We start from the raw sequence: 24074 nt of genomic DNA, 5'->3' as shown, positions 1-24074 counted from the left end.
AAGTTTTGTTTGCAGGCGATGGTAAACAAATCCATTACAGAAAAAGCTTACAGTGCCAAACGAAAGCACACACACATGATGGGATGACAGTGATGCTTGTCTGCACCTATGACTCCCTCAGCACTGACAGAGAGAGAGGCAGACAGAGAACGAGAGAAGTTAAAATGAATGAGGTCAGCCTGGGGTACGACACGGTAACCTGAGAGAAGTACCTGCCCCTCACACTATCCATTACTGCTGCATTTGTCCCAGCTGAGCACAGCAGGAGAAACGCAGGAGGCACAAAGCTATCTCTCCATCAGTCCCTCACAATGACCTAAAGACGGCCCTGAATGAACCTGTCACAGATTGAGTTTTACTACTTTGAGTGTGACCAGGAGCTTTGAGTGGCTTTTTAGGCAGTTGTAAATGAGTTTGTGTGTGTGTGTGTGTGAGTGCGTAGAAGAGATATCCAATTCCCTTCCTCCTGTTGTACCTCTCCAGTAGTTTTGCACAAAGGGAGCGTATTGAATGGTGATTGTAGGTTGAGTGATAGGCTTTGTGATTGTTAATGACACGATTGCGCTTGTCATGATTTATTTGTGACTATATCTACTGCTGAGGTATCTATGCTCAACTGCCCTGATAAAATTCTTAGCATTTTCTGAGGAGCACTGCATGTCTGCTGAATCCATTAACAATTTCTAATTATTAATCAAAATTGATTGTTTAAAAATGAACTAGATTTTTTTTGTATAGTAGCATGATAGAGCAAACCTTATGATATATGGTATGTGGTGGATGTAAAATAATGAGCACTACAAAAATAGCCCTGCAATTAAGTTTAAATTTTTTTATCACATATTTATGCTTTAATATAAATCATAATCTTAAATCTGCACTACTTTTCACTAGTTTGGGGTTGGTTTTAAAAGGGTCACCAAGGTTGCATTTATTTGATCAAATACACAGTCAACCAGTAATATTGTGAAATATAATTACAATTCAAAATAAAAAGTTTCCTATTTTAAGATTTTTTAATTATAATTTATTCTTGTAATGGCAAATTTTTGAACAGTAGTGTAAGTGTAAATATTCATCCCTGATATGAAATGTTAAATGAGATTTGTTTAAATCTCAAAAATATGCTAATTACACATGGTGTATAGTAGGGCTGTACAATATATCGAAATTATCGAAATATCGCAAATGTACATATCGCAATATGCATATCGCTACAGCTTGCAATATTTGGGGTCATGAACAAAAGACAAAGAGAAAATCACTCACTGCTCTTACCTAAATAACTTTTGTAGCTTAAATAAGAATCAGTGCTTATTGAATTCAAAGAGTAAATACTACGCAGTGTTTTATTTTTCCTTTTTATTATTCAGTTCCTAAACTCATGTTAAAATGGTTACACTAATGTTAAAATGACATTTTTATGTAATGCTTGAGTAAAACACTACCGTTCACTTTCAGAAGTTGTTGTAGGGGTGCTTTCTTATTAGAATCAGAATGAGCTTTATTCACCACTTAAGTGTGCGCAAACACAAGGAATTTGTTGTGGTTTTACAGGAACTCTTGGTACATAAAAACTCTTGGTTTCATCTGAGCATGTGGCACTTTAAGCATTATCGTATCGCATATCGAATATCGCATTATTTAATGAGTTATCGCATACCGCATTTTTCTTCAATATCGCACAGCTCTAGTGTATAGTCTATAACTTGATTAAAAACAGATTAGACTGATGTATATTGTCTTTCATATTTTAGTATGTACATATTTTTTTCTATTATATGACAATTGCTCCTTTTTATTAATGCTTTAATGGCCCCTTTTAAATTACTGCTTTTTGTGTCTTTGTTATATTTCAAATATAATAATAAAAATATTATATTGTTGTAGTAATAAAGCCTTTAAGCAGTTGTTATTTTGGGAAATTTAAATGTGGCAAAATTGAGCAGTTTTTTACTTGATTAAAAACAGATTAGACTGATGTATATTGTCTTTCATATTTTAGTATGTACATATTTTTTTCTATTATATGAAAATTGCTCCTTTTTATTAATGCTTTAATGGCCCCTTTTAAATTACTGCTTTTTTGTGTCTTTGTTATATTTCAAATATAATAATAAAAATATTATATTGTTGTAGTAATAAAGCCTTTAAGCAGTTGTTATTTTGGGAAATTTAAATGTGGCAAAATTGAGCAGTTTTTTTTCTCTACATCTGAGAAAATATTTTTTGTAGCACCTTTTCTTTTACATTTGGCACCCTATAATATGGTATTCTAAAACACACACTTCCAGAGATGTAAGGCACATTATTAAATAATATTATAGTGTATGAGCCAAAGCCGTCTTCCATTAATATTATACAGAGACATCCATCCTCCAGTATGAGTCACTGGTTTTCTGCACTTGTTTCGTGTATAAATATTGCTTTTTTCCTGGCTGGATAAGCTAGTCCTGTCTCATTATGTTAAATGGTGGAATGAATAGACTGTAATATTGCTGTGGAAACAGGGAGCATCCCTCAGCACCGAGACTGTGTGAAGTCATTTCTCATCATTACAAACACAGGCACTCGCTGCACGGCTGCTTGCACTTTTTGGCATATATATGTGTATTTGGGGAGTGGATTTTCATTGGGTGGCTCCAACCATCTGGCGTTAGCTGAGATAAACTCATTGCTGCTTGTCTATTGATCGGTGAAATAACAGAGCTGCTGTAGTAATGATGTCATCACCTGCCTCTCAGTGTTGACCTTGAATGAAGCGAGCAACTGAGCATGCTCACTGCGCTGCCGTGTGTGTGTGTGTGTGTGTGTGCGTGTGTGTGTGTGCGTGCGTGCGCTGGATTCCGTAGGTTGAAAGGAAAGCTTTCACCCTGCTGTCCTCTAATGCACACACACACACACACACACACACACACACCTGCTGCTGAATTCCTTTGACGCACTCCATCTTGTTTCCTCTCTGTCCGGTGAGAAAAGAGAGATGGTGTCTGCTATGCCACTTCCATCTGTAGAAGAAAAGCACCATGATTACTCTGTGTGCAAAGCATATGGTGCACCTTATGACAGCGGTATGAGGCATTCATATGTGTAAATTTAATTGGCTTGATTTGACATAATATGCCTTTGTATTATCTAATAGGTCTGATTAGGCCTGTTCAACACGTTTCAGAATGAATACACAGGTTTATAGGAATAGTTCCTCTTAGATTCTGTCATCATTTACTCTCGATCATTTACTCTTGACTTCAGTGGAACACAGAGAATTTTTTAAAACTATACTAGTTATTTTTTTCCATGCAAGCATTCAAAAGTCTGGGGTCAGTAAGATTTTTTTTGTTCATTCATAAATGAATGAGTGAATGAACGTGTGACATTTATAATGATTCAAAAAAATAGATTTCAAATAAATACTGTTATTTTTAACTTTCTTTATAAGAGTCCTGGTAAAAATATATCATTCATTTTATGAAACCAAGCTGTTTTCAACAATAAGAAGACAAGTTTCTTGAGCAGTAAATCAGCATATTAAAATGATTTCTGATGGATCATCATGTGACACTGAAGTAATGACTGCTGAGAATTCAGCTTTGCATCGCATTTAATAAATTAATTATTTTTAAATTAATTAATTAATTAATTAATATGAATTATTTCATGTCAATTATTAGCCTGCAATTTATTAAAGTAGAAATCAGTTGTTTTAAATTGTAATAATATTTCACAATATCACTGTTTTACAGTATTTTTCATCAGATAAATGCAGCCTTGGTGAGCATAAGAAACTTCTTTCAAAAACATAAAAAAATCTTGCTGGCAAACTTTTGAACAGTAGTGTACATAAATGAATGGGAAACTAAGCTCTCAAGCTTCAAAAAGGTTGCAAAAGCTCATAAAATTGATCATAAATGTAGTCATGCATCTAATAAGTGAATAAAGTTTTAAATTTCAGTCTGGTGAAATATTTGCATCATTTTGGTTATAACAAACAATCTTTCCAATCTGCTTATACTGAGTCATCTGTTGTGACTCACTTATATCTGAGGCAAAAATTGATTAAAACAACATTTGTTTGTTTTACATGGTCAATATTTCTGATATTAAGCCACCAACATGTGAATTATAAAACTTTCTCAATGCACCCACTATTGGTAGCTGTGGAAAAAAGTTAATTCTGTTCCCTCCTCACACAGATGTGGCCCGGCTGGGTCCGGCAGTTTATAGGGAAGTATGGTGGTATTTCAGCCACTTATCAGACAATTAAAGCCCTTTGCAAAGGGGCCGTTCACCCCTAAACCTTCCTGGATCCTCTTGATCTATCATCCCCCATCATCCTCTCTGTTCTTCACTCTCCCTCTCTTTCTGTGTTTTGTCTCTTTCCCTGCTAACCAAGCTCCGCTACAAGGATGGTATTGGCTTACTGCTTGTCCTATATCTGCTCATGGGAACCTTACACGCTGCACTGTGTTGTGCAACATACACATACACTACTCTACTCTAAAATGGACTTTGTGGAGCAGACTTGCATGAGAATACAAACTTGTTTTAAGAACCATAAACAGGTAAAGGGAACAGGGATCTTGTTTGTGTGTGAATGCATGCCTGAGTATGTTGCATTGCTGGCAATATTAGATATCTAATATATGTCTGAATTAATCATTTTCCTTCAGTCTGATATTAAATTTCCCATGTGATGTTAAGGGATTACAATCAGGGATTTTGAGAGGGCAAAGCAGCATTAGAATAAGAGCTGAACCTTTATATGATGAATGTGATACCAAGACAGTTTCATTTTGAACCCTCTAAAACTGAAGGTATAAATGACTACGTTTTCTGAAGTCTGCGAAATTCACAGACACAGCACTAGGGTGTTGTGGGTGGTTGCTATGTAGTTTCTAAGGTGTTCTGAGCTGTTAATTGATTGTGTTGTGGTTGATAGGGTGTTCTGGGTTGTCTCTGCAATGTGATGTGGCTGTTAGGGTGTTCTGGATGGTTGCCAGGGTGTTGCTGAGGTATTCTGATGGGTTGTTAATGTGGTTGCTTTGTGTGGTTTCTTGGAAGTGGTTGATATAGAGTTTTGGGTTTACCTTCACCTTCAACAGTCAGTACAATATTTGTCTTTCAAATGTAGTGAAGTTAAAGTCATAAGTTCCCAGAAAAAATAATACTCAAGTAAAGTACATATATTCAAAAAGTGTACTTAAGTACAATACTCAAGTAAATGTACTTAGTTACTGTCCGCCTCTGCTGATCACCTACTGTATCTTTAACAAGCCACATGATTTGAGGTTTTATTCATGTCTGTAGCACAAATAGACCAATTTGGTGTTTGCAAACAGTGATGATGTTTTTTTGTGGGCGGAGTCGATCTGGTGGCAAAAAATGAGAGTGTTATAGTAGCAGTCTACGGAAGCCATGGAATAAAAGAATAAAAAAAGGTAATTCTGAGTTTATATTTCAAAATTCAGACTTTTTTCTCGCAATTCTGAGATTATATTTCACAATTCTGATAAGAACAGTTGACTTGTCATTCTCTCTTTTCCCCTTGGCTCAAAATCTTGAGTTTATAATTCCACACTTCTGGCTTTTTTCCCCCTCAGATTTAACAAACTTGCAATTGTTGAGTTAAATTGAGTCATAAAGTCCGAACTAAGAGATATAAACTTGCATTTGCAATAAAAAAAGTCAGAATTGTGAGATAAAAGGTAAATGTTATAGTTTTAAATAGTAGGCTATTTCATGCTGTAACTGCAGAGCTAATACAATACATCCCCTATGAACTGCATATGTGAATATTATGTAGACCTATTGTTTAAATCAAATTTATGCTTTAAAACTAGGGTAATCACAGCAGGTTTCATCCTTAGTCTGTCCGTTTAAACGTCTGCGTTTAGCTTCAAATGGCGTCTTTGACGACAGTATTCGATAAAAATGATTTGCATTCCGATTGTGACATCCAAGGGCACAACAATACATTTTTTTCTCTTATTCCATGGATTTTACTCGTTTCCCTCCACTTGTTCCCAATGTTTTTCTGCCACCACAATGCGCGCGTAGCTGCAAGTGACGTAACTGTGACGTCTACTCCAAATTGGTCTATAGTGCAATATGAGTTGTTTATAGTGAAGTTTAATATACAGGCTTGTTGCTGAAATGTGCAATTTTAGTAAAGTGCAAACAGCAGGTATGCGTTCATTGCTGCTGATGTGATCTGATCCCTAACAGACTCTAACAGAAATCTGGTGAGTGATAACAGAGAAGATACAGCAACTTCATTTCATTTCTGCTAGTGGCAAAAACATGTGGAATTGAAAAAATTCGTTTCCACTTAGTGTCACTTCCTATATCTATTTCTGGTCTTTGTTTTAGGTTTGGTTATCAATGTTAACAGTCTCAGAGATCCAGATGTACATTGATACTCTCGATAGAGGATGAAACATTGCTGGCCTGAGGTGCAAAGATATTTCACAGAGGTTTAAAAGGACTTCTGTGGGAAAATGGTAACAAAAAATTCTCATTCCGGTATGTCTGTCCATCTGTCAGGCAGTATGTCACCTCTGAAACACATTGTACAAAGTAAGCAATATGTCATTTCTTAGAAGTATGGTACAATCCACAATGGTACAGTAGAAATTACATGTGTTAAATCAAACCAAATAAGTCAAGGTTTGGCTGACAATTGCAAAAGTAGTAGAAGCTGTAAGTACACCATCTTGTTCTTTTTTCTCATTCGACACATACATGTCACCTTAAACACTGACCTGAGTGATCCTGGCAGTCTTGTTTACCCAACACCACGGCCTCAGATAGACCTTCTAGAGCTAGAGCTGATTGTAACTTTGAGGGAAGTGACATTCAAGGAAATGTTTAAATGATGCTGGCAGTGCGAGCTGAGTCTCATAAAAAGACTGAGCTTGCAGTATTACCCCATTGCTGTTTATGACTTGTGACCACAGCCACAAGCATGTGACACATGAAATAAGAAAAAGGCATTAAAGTGACAGTAATAGTGTTTGAAGATGTCTTTTTCACATACTAAAACAGCTGAATAGATCTGATATAACCATGCAGCCATAGGATTTTGTTTTAACCTCTGATTTCTGGAAATTCAAAATAGATTCATTGGAATTAGTATCATGCTTGGTTACCTATTGATGAACAGCACCTGGTGTAATAATTTTCTCACTGTAGTAATGCAGATCTCCTCATGACTCTGGGTTAGATTGATCATTCACGGTGTGCTCGTAGCAGCGCTCTGAAGCTCATCTGAGTTGTGGAATAGAGACATTTTGAGGTAAGATATTCAAGCTGTCAAATCTGCTATACAGTATGTTCAATTTTAGTGCAATGGTATTGACAATTAACCGCATCTGGATCCTCTTTAAATCAGTTTGTTTTAGTGAGTACTAGTACTACAACAGTGTAATTCCACCACAACAATCTCAGTTATGCACAAAACATTAGATTCCAGACATACATACATGCATTGCTGCATACTATACTGAACATAGTATATTTGAGTATTATTGTAGTGTGCTATTCTGAACATGCAGTAGCAAAAAATTTATCTTTTTAAAAATAACACACACTGATGAATCATCTACAATAAGACCACATATGATGTATGTATTTCAGAGCTTCTCACGCACATAGGAAACTAGAAGACAGAGCAAAGTGGCATGTTTTGATGCTATAGCATGGTCTGTATGTCTACATATAATGTTGTGTTGACTGTCTATAGCACTTATGTCTTGGTTTTCTCCTCTGTTGCGTTTAGGTTTCTCACTCGTTCTCTCCCTCGTTCACATGTTCACACATCCCACTATCTGTCCTCTGTCTCAGACTCCTGTAGCACTAATGGCTGTTGTCACAAGTTTTACTGCACCCACCCACTGTGACCATCTGTCTGGTCTCTCTCTCTCTCTCTCTCTCTCTCTCTCTCTCTCTCTCGCTCTATCTCTGTCATCAATGATGCTTTATCAGCACGACTGCCAAAATACAATGTTGCCAAAGCAGTACAGAGGATAATTAATCTGCAGAATTGGATGATATGGCAGAAGTGTGTACTTGTTAATCACCACAAAGTAGTGTTGTCAAAAGTACCAATGTCGGTACCAGTTGGTACTGAAATTAAAAAAATGTGACGATACCAACATTTCCCACTAGCATTTTGAGAGCTGTTGTGCGAATTCTCAAACACCTCTGATTGGCCATTGTGTTCTCGTGCTTAACAGATATGATTGGCTACAATGATCAGCACGCTTAGTGAAGAGCGAGAAGCGATGATCATTGTAGCCAATCACAGATATATCTTGTTGAGCACGTAAACACAATGACCAATCAGAGGTGTTTAAGAATCTTCTCAACAGCGCTCAAAATGCTAGCGGGAAATGCTGCTATCCTCACATTTTTTACATTTCAGTACCGACTGGTATTAACATTGGTACTTCTGACAACACTAACGCAAAGAAAGCACAAAATAACATTGACATGAAACCATGACCTTCCTCATTAACATTACAACTCACTCAAGCCATAAAACCTGCTTCCTTGGTGCAGCTAGGGGATGGGTGACAATGGGCATCTTGTGGCATAAAAGTGTAGCTAAAGACTGTAAATTTGACAACGCATGCATATAATAAAAGTATAGAATTATATAATTATTGTTTTATTTTTTATTTTATATTTATTTTTTGGTTTCTTATTGTAATTATTATTAGTATTGTTATTCTTTTGTGCCATTAAAATGTAGAGAAAGATTTAATTTTAAATGCATATATCTGATGAAATATATTATAAATTATGTATAAATAAATTATATTTAAATAAATATTTATTTAAATAATTTTATATATTTGTAATTATTTGATTTTTTTAAATTACTTTATTATTATTATTATTATTATTATTATGTGGTGAAAACGTGTAGAGAAAGATTGAATTTTGAAATGCATATATCTAATAAATATATGATAAATTATGTCTTAATACATTATATAAACAAATATATAGATCTATAGTTATTAAATCGATATTTAATATATATATGTTTACTTATTTTACATTTTTATTTTAGTTTTATTGAAGTCTTAATTTTGAAATGCATGTATCTTAATAAAATATATTATAAATTATGTATTATATTTAAATAAATGTATAATTTATTTAATTATTTTAAATATATATATATATATATATATTTTTTTTTTACATTTAGTAGTAGTAGTAGTAGTAGCTAGTATGTGGTGAAAAAGTGGAGAGAAAGATTGTAAATTTGAAATGCATATATCTGCTAAAAGTGATTTTGGTCAGCATTCAGGTTTAAACTACTGTGTACAGTATATAATCTCAAAGCTAGCTACCACACGTGGACTAAAATACATGTCTAGTTAAAAACAGTCCATCTTTAAAGAAAAAAAAAACATCTTGAGACCCCTACTTTTTTCCATTCATTAGAGCATTATCTGGCACTTTTTTGATGTTTGTGATTGCTAAGAAATGCTAGAAATTAGTCTGAGGTGAACCTGAAATCAGCCTTTTATACAAGGCTTCCAGTTACAAGAGATTAGTTGACTAGTCAACTTTTAAAAATATTTTTGCACATCCCTAGTTGCAACACAAATGCTACATAAACAGAGGGGATGTCACTTGGAAATAGATTGCTGCTATCTAATCCTCTGAAGGCAACAGTTTATTTCTCACGTAATGCCCCAGAGATAAATGATACACAGCTTCCTTGCTGCAATCTGCAATCTGTGCTGCAGAGCCCTACTCCTGAATACTGATCTAAGATCTGTGCTTCTGGGAGTTGAGGGATGTGATGTCATTCCCGCTTTATGCCTTATGGAATACCGCAGGTGGTTACTGAAAGAAACCAAAGTCTAGCAGCAGCTACGGTTCGTTCTACGCGCTCGCGAGCTCGACGCTGATCTTAGAGCAGCTCTTATGAGGACCGTCTTTATTTAAAGAGCACACTCACTGTACACCCACACCTCCGCCTTTGTGTTGTCTTGTTACTCGGTTTCCATAGCGGTCCGTTCTGTGTTGTGAGCGTCTAAAGGGAGTGGACCTGCAAGATGACAGAGTTGCAGTAGTATGAGAGTGACTACTAGACTAAATGCACCTGAGTGCATCTGTATGTGGAGCATGTTCGCTCTGCGCTTAGTTCACGGCCTCAGGACAGGACGGGAATTCAAGGGTAGGAAGGTGTCCTGTTTGTGACTGTACAGACTGCTGGCTCTGTATTACTGAGTAATATGTGTGTGTGTGTTTGTGTGTGTCCACAGGCTGTGCTGGAGGCCTGCACTGAGACTACGAGTCGCGTTGGGATTGTAACGACTTCAATGGGCCACAACACTCACTGAAACACCGGAGGCAACTGAATGAGGTACGACAAAAGGACTCACGCACACACACACACGTATGCCTTTTGATAGCAGTGACTTTTAATTCTGCATTTTACTACTCCTGCCGAGGCATTATCTGGAGCGCAATTGTAAAAATAACTCTTGCTTAAGCTGTGTCCTACTCACCCGTCAAATCAGGCCCTGATTGGTGGAGCAATAATACAGGTCTGCCTAGCAACAGAGCTGTTTACCAAACAACACAGCTGGGACTGAAAGCCGTGCTTTCACGTAAAACACCTCCAGGAAAAAGCTAGCTAGCGCAAGCCTCTTGGGACAACACTGGTTTAATGATTCATGCTTGAAGCACGGTTGGTCGCAGGCGTACTGTAACATGCAGGTTTACTGTAGCATGCTCACACACTGTCGTTCGTAGACGGCGGTTAAGTGTCTCATTAACAAATAATACATGTGTTCATATGAGATATGTGTGTATGTGAACAGGCCCATGTTCTCAAGTGTAGGCACAGTCTATTCTAGTTTAAGTGCATTGCATTATGTGCATAAAATTATTTTTTCTGTTGTTTTTGTGCTTTTTTTTTCTGATTTGTGAATTAATCCCTTAAGTGCCTCCTGCTGGTGTAATATACATTGTGGTGCAAAGGATTTGAAGTATAATTTTGAAATGGTAGTGCTGTTGTTTATATATATATATGATATATATATATATATATATGTACATATTATTGGTATTAGTATTATTATAATTGTATTAGTATTAATATTTTTAAATGAAGCGAAAGACTGTAAATGTGGAATACATGTATCACAGACACATTTTGTTCAATGTTCAGGTGTAAACTGCCCCTAGAACCATGCACAAGCAAGTGGACATCTTTTTTGCCCATTGCTTTACATTTAAGCCTTCACATAAACAGAAAGTTTGAGGATTTTGACCAAGTTATGATACAGTGGATAGAATTCTGGGTAATATGACCATCATGTTTTACAAAAATTTGTGGAGTTCATGCAGCTTGAGTTAAAACATACCAATTCGTTTTAATTTTTCAGTTCCGTTTTTTGCTTCAAGTGATAGGCTTATAATAGAATAAAAAGTTGTATTAAATTAGTCCATTAATCAATGACAAGGCTGATGGTAGATATCGAAACTGACACAAGGGCAAATACCAAAATGTATCAGCAACAGATGCAGTTTATAGTCTAAAACTGGCCAAATATGAGGTGATTAATTAGTCTGGCCAATATATTGGTGCATACTCAAAAACTCAGGGAACTAGAGACAAATTGTAACACAGGCAACGCTAGCTCGCAGGCAGGCCTATGAAAGGCTTGATAAGAGCTCATTTTGAGGGTAATTAATGGAAACTTCTGTCTGTGTTTCTCTATGTCTCGCTCACTCTGTTTTTCATCTCAGACAGCTCTACTATGCCAGTGGCTCCTCTAACCAATCATGGGCTTTTAGAGTAAAAGCTCTTCTCCAGTTAAAGGTCACTGGCCTCTTAGTGCGTGTGGTGAAGCATAGCAATTCATCACACTCATGCTGCTGCACTTCCTAATGCGTTCTGAATGTCCTAATCTTCTGTTAAGTGTTAATATGGCAAAGGTGGGTTTCGGCGATGTGTTTTTCCTGTTGGTTAGTTCTCAAAAGACATTTTTTTTTTAAATGAGCCCAAATGGATGACAAATTGATGTTGTGAGTGCATTGGAATGCATCAAAGTCCATTTAGATGCATGTTATGTCATTATAAAAATATGAAAGATCTGCAAGATCAAAGCATGATGTGCTTATGAAAACATTAAAGGGATAGTCGATACTGATCCCAATGTCATTCCAAACTTATATGTACTGTATTTCTTCTCTTTGGACCCCATTGACTTTCATTGTATGGACAAAAGAAGTCACATTTTTTCAAAATATCTTCTTTGATGTTCCACAGAAGAAAGTCAGTCATACAGGTTTGGAACGACAAAAGAGTTAATAAAGGATTTTGGGTGAACTGTCCCTTTAAGCTAGTCATCTTCATTTCCCTACACTCTTAAAAATAAGTGCTTTCACAGTGATGCCATTTTTGGTTCCCCAAAAAACCTTTCAGTGAACAGTTTTTTAGTGTGAAGAGCACTGCAGTAATCTAAAGAAGCTTTTTTCCACTATTAGGAACCTTTGGTTGTCATTTTAATGTTTTCTTGTCAGGAGTGTGTCTTACACACATGACCCTTTTGAAGTTCAGGTGCTGCAGAACCCAGCCTTGCGTTTGCCTAGTGTGTGTGAGAGAGTTTGGTGAGTGTGCGAGGACAGCAGTGCTATTCTTGGCTGTTGGGGGAAGTCTTGGCTCGCGGGCACATGGGAAAAGTGTTCTTGGCAGGAGTAGCAGTGGCATTCCATTGTGCCTGAGTCCCTCTCCCCCTCAGCACTTAAAACTGTGTCCTTTCACACCGTGATCTCAGCGGAGCGCTTTCTAGAAAGAGGGAGAATAAATAAATTACTAGCATAAACACAAAAACACCTCGGAATCCAACCATCCACGTAAGTTCACACACTTTTCACTTCTTAATTTCAATCATTCTCACACAAACATGTTTCATACTTCAATTTTTCCATCTTCCTCTTTTGAACAGTTTTGAATGGCAGCTCGAGAGATTCAGCATAACACAAACCTCATTCACTGCTGTCATAAACATGTCTCTCAGCACATTGGCCCTTATTCGCTGAAGCCCCTTAAGAAGGTCCGAGCAATAAACATTCAGCTCTCCGACATGCTGTGATGTTGCTCTCCCAGAAAGGATCTCGAAATTCATTTGACCTTTGACCTAACGGTGGCAATCAGCAAGGATTTGGCAATAAAATTAAGGAAGATTGCGATAGTGACTGACTGACTGACACAATATGGTGGTATTGCAATTGTCCGAGTGTTTTGCAGGTGTAGTTTATGTAATCAAGGTCATATTTTGTACTTCAAACTGGTCTAGGGGATGTTTGTGTGTGTGTTCATTTTTATCAGCTGCCATGTGCATCACGCATAATCTGCATCTGCTACACGTGTTTGTCGATATCTGTGATATACAGCATCTTCCTACCTTCTCGCCCATAATTGCTTTCATTGTTTGCAGAAAACATCTGAATCCTTACAAATGCATAGCAGTAGAACCATCCAGCTTAAGAATTTTCTGTCACATTAGATGTAATTGTGTGAAAAATGCAGTTTATTTTTTTTATTTTTTTAAGGCTTAAGGACGTTGTTGTATTTTATTTCTGATTTTAAATTTTAAAGGGATACATGATATATTGGCAACATATAAGTTATCAGGGTTTTTATTTATTTATTCATTCATTCATTCATTTTGGCAGATATACAATTTTGATGTCATCTAACGCTCACTTAAACTAACTAACTTTAAACAAACTAACTTTAGACTTAAAGTTACTTTGATACTCAACAATACACTAATGCTCGCTCTAATAATACATTCATTCTTAATCCACACACACATTCGCATGTTTATCCTTTAGCCAAACAACCTCTTATAATGAATGGCCTTTAGGGACTTGAGAGCACAAATGTTTGCTTTTGCTTTTTTAATCACCGAAGTGGTATATTTAAGCTGCGTCTGAAACCAAACAACAACTGTTTTCTTATGCTCAGGTGGCAGAGGTCTTATGTCTGACACACTGGGCCAAAAGGCCAGACTGTTTCTGCTGAAAATCTAGACATCAGATACGAACAGTGTGAATTTAGTACTTGTATTCACAAATTGTTTTTACAAAGATTAACATTCCATTACACTAGACATAAATGCTGATGTTATCTTCAAACTCTTTAGTTACATGTTACCAGCCCGGATGATTACTGACTGCAGCTCAAATATAATTGGAAACCAATTATATGTTATATTATACCTCCAAACTAGCTCCAGCAGGCCAGGGATTTGGTGGCGTGTGTGAAAGGTGACCCCGCTGACCCTGTTCCGGTGTGCACGAGCTTTAAGGTCAGAGGTAAAGAGCTCGATGCAGAAGACACATAAGTCACATCTAGTGTCATGTTACATGAATTACATGACGAAAATGTAATTCACAATGACTTTTTCAACATGCGGGTTGACAGAGGTTATTTTTAAAATCTCATCCTTTGAAAGCAGGGTCAAGGAGAAGGAGAGCCAAGCAATCAGTGCGAAGTAATATTCTGAGAAGTGTTGCTGCTATTAGCTTCCGTTTGTCCTTGATCCTGATGTATTGAGTGTATGTGTTGACATTTGCTGGAGTTTTGTCGACCTGATTACTCACAATGAATAATCATCAGTATCCTGCTTTGCAACCCACATCACAGAGCATGTTTAAGCAACAGCAAAGGTCAAAATGTACCATAAAATGACTTTGGTGGTGCTTACAGAAAACCATGAAATGGTTTTTATGAACTCCGAGAATAAAAGCTTGTGTTTGTTTGTTACGCTCGTAGATAGTCAAAATTACAGAAAACCATGAAATGGTTTTTATGAACTCCGAGAATAAAAGCTTGTGTTTTGTTTGTTCCGCTCGTAGATAGTCAAAGCACCATTAGGGGTCTTTTATTGCGGTCCAAACCAGGCCGTGTTTATCCCAATAGTCTCTTTCACGTTTGCACCAGGTCGCGTGATTCTCATGCTCCTGGGTTTCGTGCTGTTTACGGAGGAGGTGGTCTGACTGTATGGGGAGCTGGCCTGTCACACTCATTTCTCACCCGCTATTTATTACCTTGGTGTTATCTAAATGTTTAATTTGTCATGAATGAATGATCACAGGACCGCTAAAGAGGGCGCTAGCAGAATGGGAGATATCTCGCTGAGAGATAACAGCACGTGTTACGATTTAGACCTGACCAGCGATCTGTTTTCTCTGTCATTTAAGATTCTGATCACCCTTATGTCAGTCATACCACTGTTTCATTTATTTAATTGTTTTTTTATTTTATTAAATCTTAAATAGGGATAGAATGGAATATATAGCTGTCCCCCCAAAAAATCTATGAATGGAATTGCATTAAATAGCAAAATACCAGTAACACTGTACAATAAGGTTAACGTTTATTAATGCATTATCATTAAGTAACAATTTTTACAGCAATTATTAATCTAGGTTAATGTTAATTTTTAAACATGCTGTTGTTCAATATTAATTTATGTTTGTTCATGATATATTAACTAAAGGTCATTTAGACAGTTTGAAATATTGAATTTCAATTAGTATACGTAAACGAATGTTAATCAAGATTAATAAATGATATAATAGTATATATTGTTTATTGGAAAGCATTACAAAAATGATAAAAACTAAGTGACATTTAATTTAAAGAAAGATACCTTAAGCACAATTTAAAAGCAAAATGTTTCACAAAAAGAAGAGGTTCATTTTTGAAATGCTTAAATAACCATTTAAAATAACAATTTAATCTTAAATCGCCCATTTTCTTCCAAAATGCTAAATAGCAACAACAAACACACCATTTTTCCTGAAAGCCTGTTTGTCGCTCTGCACTGTGAAATTTTCCTGAAACATTAGGTCAGTTCGTACAATGATAAAAGGTTGAATTTGATTTACAGTAACTATTTAATGAGTTTTATTTTATGTATTATGTAAATGCTGTAGAATGTAGCTAATAATAGTCCCTGAAATTATCACATATATTTTGATACACTTTGACGCGCCTTTTATTTACTAAAAGCAGAAAAATACAGAATTTCTTTAAAAAATAAAAACACATAAAGAAATGGCAAAAATGACTCAAAAGTGTAGTTTTAACCTCTTTTCTTTGCATATGCCACTTGGGTTTGATTTGTTATCTAATGCAGTGACATTCATACATTAGCATGGCATATCTTAGCGTTTCCAATACATTTTTGTGTCCCAGACCTGCTGCTTACAGGACATCAGCCAATCTGTGCTGTGTGGGCAGACGTGGGTATTGTTATGGATCACAGCAGTGTCTTCAAAGCAACCCTTCAGTCTGTCTTAGTTTGGCCGGCACAGTGGAGCCAAACAAGGCCACCCCAAACACAATTGCATGTCGTCCCATTTTGCCACAATTCAAAGAGCATCCATCCTTAGTCCTGCTGGCCTGCTCTCTCAGGAACATAAAGACTTCTCGTGGATCACAGTGTGTGAATAGCTTTGAACAGGGCCTCACGCTGTGCTTTGGTGCATATTGTGTGAGTGTGTTTGTTGGAGGTCCACATTTATGTCATAAATTGCAGGTCATTGCAGGTTTGGCGTGATGCAGCTGTAAGTTCGTATGCAGGGGTCGGTCTTCTCAGCAGTTCAGTCATGATAATGGGCTGTAACTTTGAGGTTTGTGTTGCTGTACGGCTGCGTGTTATATGTTATTATGTTTGTGGTGCACTGAAGCAGAAAGCTAGCCAGGAGTGTGTAAATTTCCAGTCCATGCATGGACACACTTAAGGTGTTTCTTTGGTTAAAAATGCTATTTATTACTTATTATTATTATTACTATATATATATATACATAATTATATATGTGTATGTATATATATATATATGTGTGTGTGTGTGTGTGTGTGTGTGTAATTATTTTATAAATGATATAATTTATATACTGTTTCGAGCCGTCTGAGACCGCTAGTTGGCACTTTGCATCTTAAGTTATTTTAGAATTTACTTTGGTGCTTATTCATGCAGTTTAACACATTTAAATTTTTTTAGGAGCGTATAAACTGCTTGTAATACACTCATAATACATATTACTGTACCCTTTTTAATGTTATTTTAAGCATTTGAAAGGTTCTATTTACTTTACAGTTTATTTTCCGTTATATTTTATTATAGAAATTTATATATTTGATCATAAATGTAATTTTTTAAATAAATAAAAAAAATAAAGCTTCTTTGTAATATGCTAATCATAATAACTAACAATTATCATAGTGTGCTGCTCATAATACCTAACAAGGAACATAATATACCTAATAATAATCATGAATTTTGATTATATATATTTTTTTAGCATTACAAAAAATAAAACCACAATATTTGATAAAATTGATAAACAGTTTATCAATAAAAAATAAATATATTTTTTTATCATATAAAATGTTTTATTTAATGTTATTTTTAGCATTCAGTTACGATCACTTAACATATTTTAATTGAAGATTTGTTATAAAAAATGTATTATAAAAATAAAATAGTTAAGGATGAAATTTTGTTTCTATATTTTTAAAACAAAGCTGCTGATCATAATAACTAATAATAATCATATGCTGTTCATAGTACCTAATAATAAACGTAATATGCTGCTGATAATACCTAATAATAGTCATGAATTTTGCAATGTTATTTTTAGCATTCAAAACGTTATAATCACTCAACAATATCAATCAACAATATTTATTTCTGAAAATGTATTATATATAAAAAATAAATTTTTTCCAGAATTGTTCAAATTTATAGGAGATTGCTTTCTTTTGATTTTTTTTTAAATATATATTTATTAGTGATTATGTAATTGTGTATTTTGCTTGAGCTAGTTTGATTTTTGACCAATTAAAGTTCACTTGTCTCATATGCATCTCCATGCATATTTATTAAAGATTATGTGTGTGAAATGGAACACAGTCTTCACTATGAGCATGTGTGTGTTGCTCTGCCTCTTACTTATCACAAGTGTGTTTATCTTCAGTCTCTTTTTGTCAGTACGTCAGCGTGTTCTGCGAGAATGTGTGTATACACTCCTGTGGGATTATCGAGTACTAGTGGGGCTTAGCAGTGCTTTGCCTCGGTGTAATCCGTCACACACACACTGATACACACTCCACATAGTGGCGGATTTAGGATGGCTTGTGAATGGAGGGAAGGCGAGAAGGACACGTAACGGTGGACAGGACACAGAGGCACCGTCAACTGTTTGTGCTAAGGACAAACAAATGCGTGAAATCGATTTCAGTTCATAACCAGACTCCAGCGCACGTCTGCAATTATGTGCATCTAATCTGCACTTTTTAAATGCAGTTGAAGCTTTGGCTCTGTGGAGCTGTCTCTAAGGAGAGACGAGAGCTATTCATTTCTGTGACTCAGATTTAGAGGTCATTCAGTGCTAGTATTAGTCAGAATGTCACAAAGCAGAAAGCGCCATGACAATATCACCTCCGTTTAGATGTGCTTATTAATACAGTCATGATAGATTCATGTAATATCAAAGCTAACATTTAGCAGCCCGTTTAACCTTTATAATAGAGTGCTGCTACATGGCCATTAGTCTAAACTACTGTAAATTAAGTTTTTTATAAATATCTTTTTATTTTTCGGTCATCATTTACTCGTCCTCATGTCAATCCAGAAGAAAAATGGTCAAACAGGTTTGGAACAACATGAGGATGAGTAAACGATGACACAATTTTCATTTTTGGGTGGACTATCCCTTGGAAACAGCCTGGCAACACCCTAGCAACCACCTTCTAGCAAACTAGCACTAAAACTAGAAAACACCCAGAACATATTAACGATCTATCATAGCCGTATCTTGACTCAACAATATTATAGAGATGTGCTCTTTTGACTTGATATGTATTTGATGTTATATTTGTTATATTTGATATAGGTTTTATCCAGTTTCTGGAGCTAAACCTGGCTTTCTCACTTTCACCCACATATCAAAAAGTTAGTGAGGGTTAGTGTGTAGTAATTATAATTAGCTTTATATAAACAGTAAAAATCTATGGTTTATTGTCGTTAAGCTAGGTAGTCATATGTCAGTATTTTTGTTCAGTGACTGGGCCGACCTCAGAGACCTCCCTCACTCACATTTATAGTTACACCCTCAGACTTGGCACTGAGAGAGAATGAACAGAGCCAGGACTGAGTTTCTGTTCATCTACGGTTTCATTCCATCCCTGTCTTCTTGTTCTTCTTCTCTCTCTCTCTCTCTCTTTCCCCTCCCACGTTATTACACTCATCAGAAAAAGAGAATGAGGTTCTCTGTGGTGGAGAGAGCTTTCAGGAACATATAAAAAAACAGAAAAACACCAAGGTTGGGCAATGTACAGTGAATTTAATTGAATATACTATAGGAAAAGAGTTATTTTAGAAATTTAACATGATCATACATATTTTTGTAACAAAACATGAATAAATGCATGATGAATTTTGACTAATTATATCCTGTGTTTCCTGATTTTTGTTTTTCTTTCTCACATTTTTTGTAATGTAACATGAGTAGTCTTTGTAAACGTATTACATATATTTAAAACAATGAATATAGCTAACAACATTGAAATATTTATTTTGTGAAAGTTAATTTATTAAGTATAATGAAATCATATGTACACTACCTTACTGTGGAGTTGATATGATTTTTTAAATGTTTTTAATGCATTTATTTAATTAAAAGTTCAGTAAAAACAGTAATTCTGTGAAATATTATTACAATTCAAAATAACTGTTTTCTATGTGAATATATTTTAAAATGTAACTTGTTAATGTGATGCAAAGCTGAATTTTCAGCATCGTTACTCCAGTCTTCAGTGTCACATGACCCTTCAGAAATCATTCTAATATGCTGATTTGGTTTGGAAGAAACATTTATTTTTATTATTAATGTTGAAAACAGTTGTGCTGCTATGATCTAGTGTTTTTGGAAGTATTTAGACAAATATTTCTATCCCTTTAAGTACTTGACTACTGAATTATTAGTACCTGAAAACATCCCCAAACAGTGTTATGTTAGAAATGTATTTCAGACAAATACAATGTATTATTAAAAACAACATTTACCACAGCATGCATTTCTTTGAATTCATTTGAATTCATTCATTTGATTGCAACATTACTTCCTTCAATTCAAATTTCATTTACATGTCTACATCTGCTTGCTACTGCAGTTCAAATTCAGGCACTGAATTGCAAATGAAAAGGAATTCTCTGTGTAATAGTGCACAACCCACACCAGACTAAGAGCCGACTACTACTTTTCTGACTGAAGCGTTGTGGTCTCTCTGGTGTTAGCTCAGCATTCGGCCATTGCATTTTGCTGCAGGCGCTTCAGTAAAAAGCACATAAAGTTAATCTGCAGTCATTCCTCTCTCCTCAAGGATCAGTATGGGGTTAATGCTCCACTCTGTAATGTTGCTGGGCATGCTGGGTATGACTGTGGCACTGCTCTCTCTGTGCCAATCTGTCTATTCACCCAGCTAATGAGTCATTGTTGGGTTGTTAGTGCTTAGAGGCAGATGACGGTGATACAAGCAAGGGAGAATGTTCCGCATGACTATAGAAGTGATGGAGAGAAGGAGATACTGGATTAAAGGAATGGTTCACCCAGGAACTGGAGATATAACGCTTTAAAATGACACTAAAATACACTAAAAGTATCATAAAAGTATTATAAAGTTATGTGGATTGTTTTTATGATGCATTTATGTTGCAATTTAGACAGCATTTTGACAGCCCTATTTACTTTCATTACTATTTCCCTACTACTGGTCAAAAGTTTGGAATAATTATGATTTTTTTTTTTTTTATGTTTTTGAAAGAAATCCTTAGACTCAACAAGGCTGCATTTATTTAATCAAAAATACAGTAAACACAGTAATAATGTGAAATATTACAATTTAAAATATCTGTTTTCTATTTTAATGAAATGCAATTCATTCCTGTGATGCAAAGCTGAATTTTCAGCAACATTACTCCAGTCTTTAGTGTCACATGATCCTTCAGAAATCATTCTAATATGCTGATTTGCTGCTCAAGAAACATTTATTATTATTATTTTCAATGTTGAAAACAGTTTTTGCTGCTTAACATTTTTGTGGAATCCATGATACACTACCATTCAACAGTTAGTAATATTTTAGTAAGGTTAAGCAAGATTAAAAAGAAAAAAGAAAAGAAAATTAATACTTTTATTCTGCAATGACCCATTAAATTGATCAAAAGAGACAGTAAAAACACTTATAATGTTACAAAAGATTTCTATTTCAAATAAATGTTGTGCTTTTGAATTTTTATTCATCAAAGAATCCTGCAAAAAGTATCACTGTTTCCACAAAAATATTAAGCAAATTTATTAACTCAAGATTTTTCCAGTAAGAACCATTATTAATAATTGAGCAGCAAATCAGCATATCGGAATGATTTCTGAAGGATCATGTGACATCACAGGAATAAATGGCATTTTAAAATCTAATAATCTAAAAATTATTTCACAATATTACGGTTTTATTTTTCAATATTACTGACTTTCAAAAACTTTAAAAAAAATCCTAATTATTCCAAACCTTTGACCTGTAGTGTATATGGAAAAGAGCAGCCAGGACATTCTTCAAAATATCTTCTTTTCATTCAACTGAAGAAAAGAAAATCACAGGTTTTGAACAACATGAGTGTGAGTAAATGATGCCAGAAAAAAAGTGCGCATAATGCGTATGTATAGAGCCTTTCATGTGTCTCCTTGGCGACACGTCTCTGGAGTTGATCCCTCGCTTGACAGCGACAGAAGAGAGAGAGGGAAGCCACAGCTGAACTGCAGACAGTCGGAGGGAGTCACAGCCTCTCTCGTGCAGGTGCGATCAAAGGCTTGCTGCTATTCAGGTCTGAAAATGCATATCAGTCTGAAACCATTCAGTGTGCGTGCATGTAAAAGGCCACATCTGGCGATGAGAGGGTGGGTACATTCCACTGAATGGTGCAGAGCTTTCCTGTGAAGTTTCATTTGAGTGGATTTTTAATCACTCCACACAGAAAGTGACACAGAAAGAACTTTTAACAAATTCTTTGGCAAACCCCAAGAGTAACACCTTAGCATTCCACGGGATATGAAACGGATCATTCTGTGCATTAGGCAAACAGAATTCTATTTATAGAAGTATAACTTTAAGACTATAACTCTGTATTCATGTGTGTGCATTTTGCTATATATATGAATACAATTTTTCCATGTTTATTTATACATACTGTGATTACTTGATTGTGTCAAGTATAAAACGACTGATAATTGCACTTGGATTTGATTTTAACTCGGCTTTCCAAGAAGCATATTAATAAAAGAAACAGTTTAAAATAGATGTGCCTGTGATAGTCTGGGCATTCACCATGTTAGAATCATTAGGCCGGATGATTGCAAGACCAGATGCACCTTGGGATGCAAACACTGTTAACTCCATAAAGCTTTTTACACTTGAAATCATTAAACTGAAATTTATATTATATTATATTATATTATATTATATTATATTATTATTAATGTTAGATATTGTGAAATAGCATATAGAGGTGAATGTAGTGATGAAGTTTTCGCTGTCATCAACTGTAAAGCCGCACATATTAGACCCCTCTGTGATGTTATGGGCATTGCCATAGAAAGAAATCGTGTCTGAGTATTTCAGCAGCTCTGAGTAGAATCTGAATTGCCATCTTATAATTACAATAATTGTGACATGGTATGAACACAGCTTTAGTCCAGGATAGTCAGGTTTCGAAATTTCACACTAAACTTTGTAAACTGGGTTAACTTTTTTTATTTTATTTCATGGATAAGTACAGCACAACAACGCACTGATTGTCTTATAATTAGTATCACATCATTCTGTATCTGTCCAGAATTGTTTTGCCAGTACTATTGTGTTCAACCTATTTAACTTTCCTCAGATGCCGAAACTAAAAACAGGAAGTGATCATCTCTGTGACTATACAAAGCTCAATAATTTACAAGACAAGCACTGCTTAGTTTATGATTGGTTGTCAGTTGCTAAACATTTCACTTTGACAGTCTTTAAGAACTGAAGGTCTTTCTTGAATAATGCTGCCATATAACGCTATTCAGGACTCCTATGACAGCGTTTCAAGAGAAAGTAAACCTGTTCTGAATGCAAATAGGAATCTGATATTTTTATATTGTCAAGTCTTTCACGTATTTAATGACTGCAATCTGTAGAGAGGAGGAAGAAGATGTTTTCCGCTGTAGAGAGCAGTTTCATCTTCTGTAAAGAATGAATTAAGGGAATATTTTGATATCAGGTTGTTAGCAGTTGCAGATTTCCAGAGCGAGAGATTTTAATCTGCCGTTTCTGTTTCAAATTGTCACCATCTCTTTTATCTTACTCTGCTTCTGTCTGTCCTCATAATCTCTGTCTGTATCTTTGTTTCTCTCTTCTCCCCCGTCCATTTATCAATCTCTCAGGTGACTGCGCGCGCTTCAGAGTAAACACACAAAAACTAATTGAATTACCCTAAAGGCCCAGAAATGGAGAGCATAGCTAATTTGTTGCCATGGCAACAGACAGACCTTACCATGCCGCTTGTTTTGTTGCCTAACAAGGGAACTCCTTGCGTGCCCGTCATGCGCTACGCTTCAGATTAACTCGCATTAATGACCGAGCCCAAGCTCAAAGCACTGACAACCTCTGACTGCCTCATACTTTCCATAACCCGGCCCATAGGGACGCGTTCAGCCGTGCGTTAAATTGACTCATCGGCAGGCCCACATGGAGTCTGTGCATGCAGAACTTGAGTGAGCCTCATTCACAAAGTTCTGCACACACTTTGTGTGTTTTCATTCCATATTCATATTCCATATTTTGGTTATTTTGAGGCAGGGTTAGTTAACTAAAACAAAAATTGAAACTAAAATTAAAACCATAGAAAACCATTGAAATAATAAAAAACTAAATGTACTGAAATAGTATATATATATATATATATATATATATATATATATATATACATACAGAAAG

General features: G+C 35.5%; 1 protein-coding gene across 6 annotated transcripts in view; it reads left to right on the top strand.

Annotated features, from left to right (window-relative positions):
• The window catches only part of LOC107743820 (ataxin-1-like), a 106650-nt gene that overhangs the window by 62867 nt on the left and 19709 nt on the right, over positions 1 to 24074 (top strand). For 5 of the 6 annotated variants that reach the window (XM_016557234.1, XM_016557235.1, XM_016557238.1 and 2 more), the window contains one exon: positions 10287 to 10387. The gene's annotated coding sequence lies outside the window, so the exon portion shown is untranslated. Of the gene's footprint in view, positions 1 to 4545; positions 4563 to 10286; positions 10388 to 24074 lie in introns of those variants that run through there. The other variant, XM_016557239.1, reaches the window with a different exon arrangement.

The sequence above is a fragment of the Sinocyclocheilus rhinocerous genome, unplaced genomic scaffold (assembly GCF_001515625.1).
Source record: "Sinocyclocheilus rhinocerous isolate Xijiao unplaced genomic scaffold, SAMN03320098_v1.1 scaffold46, whole genome shotgun sequence".
NCBI lineage: Eukaryota > Metazoa > Chordata > Actinopteri > Cypriniformes > Cyprinidae > Sinocyclocheilus > Sinocyclocheilus rhinocerous.
Note: the sequence above shows the minus strand (reverse complement) of the source record. Positions and strands in the feature narration are given on the sequence as shown.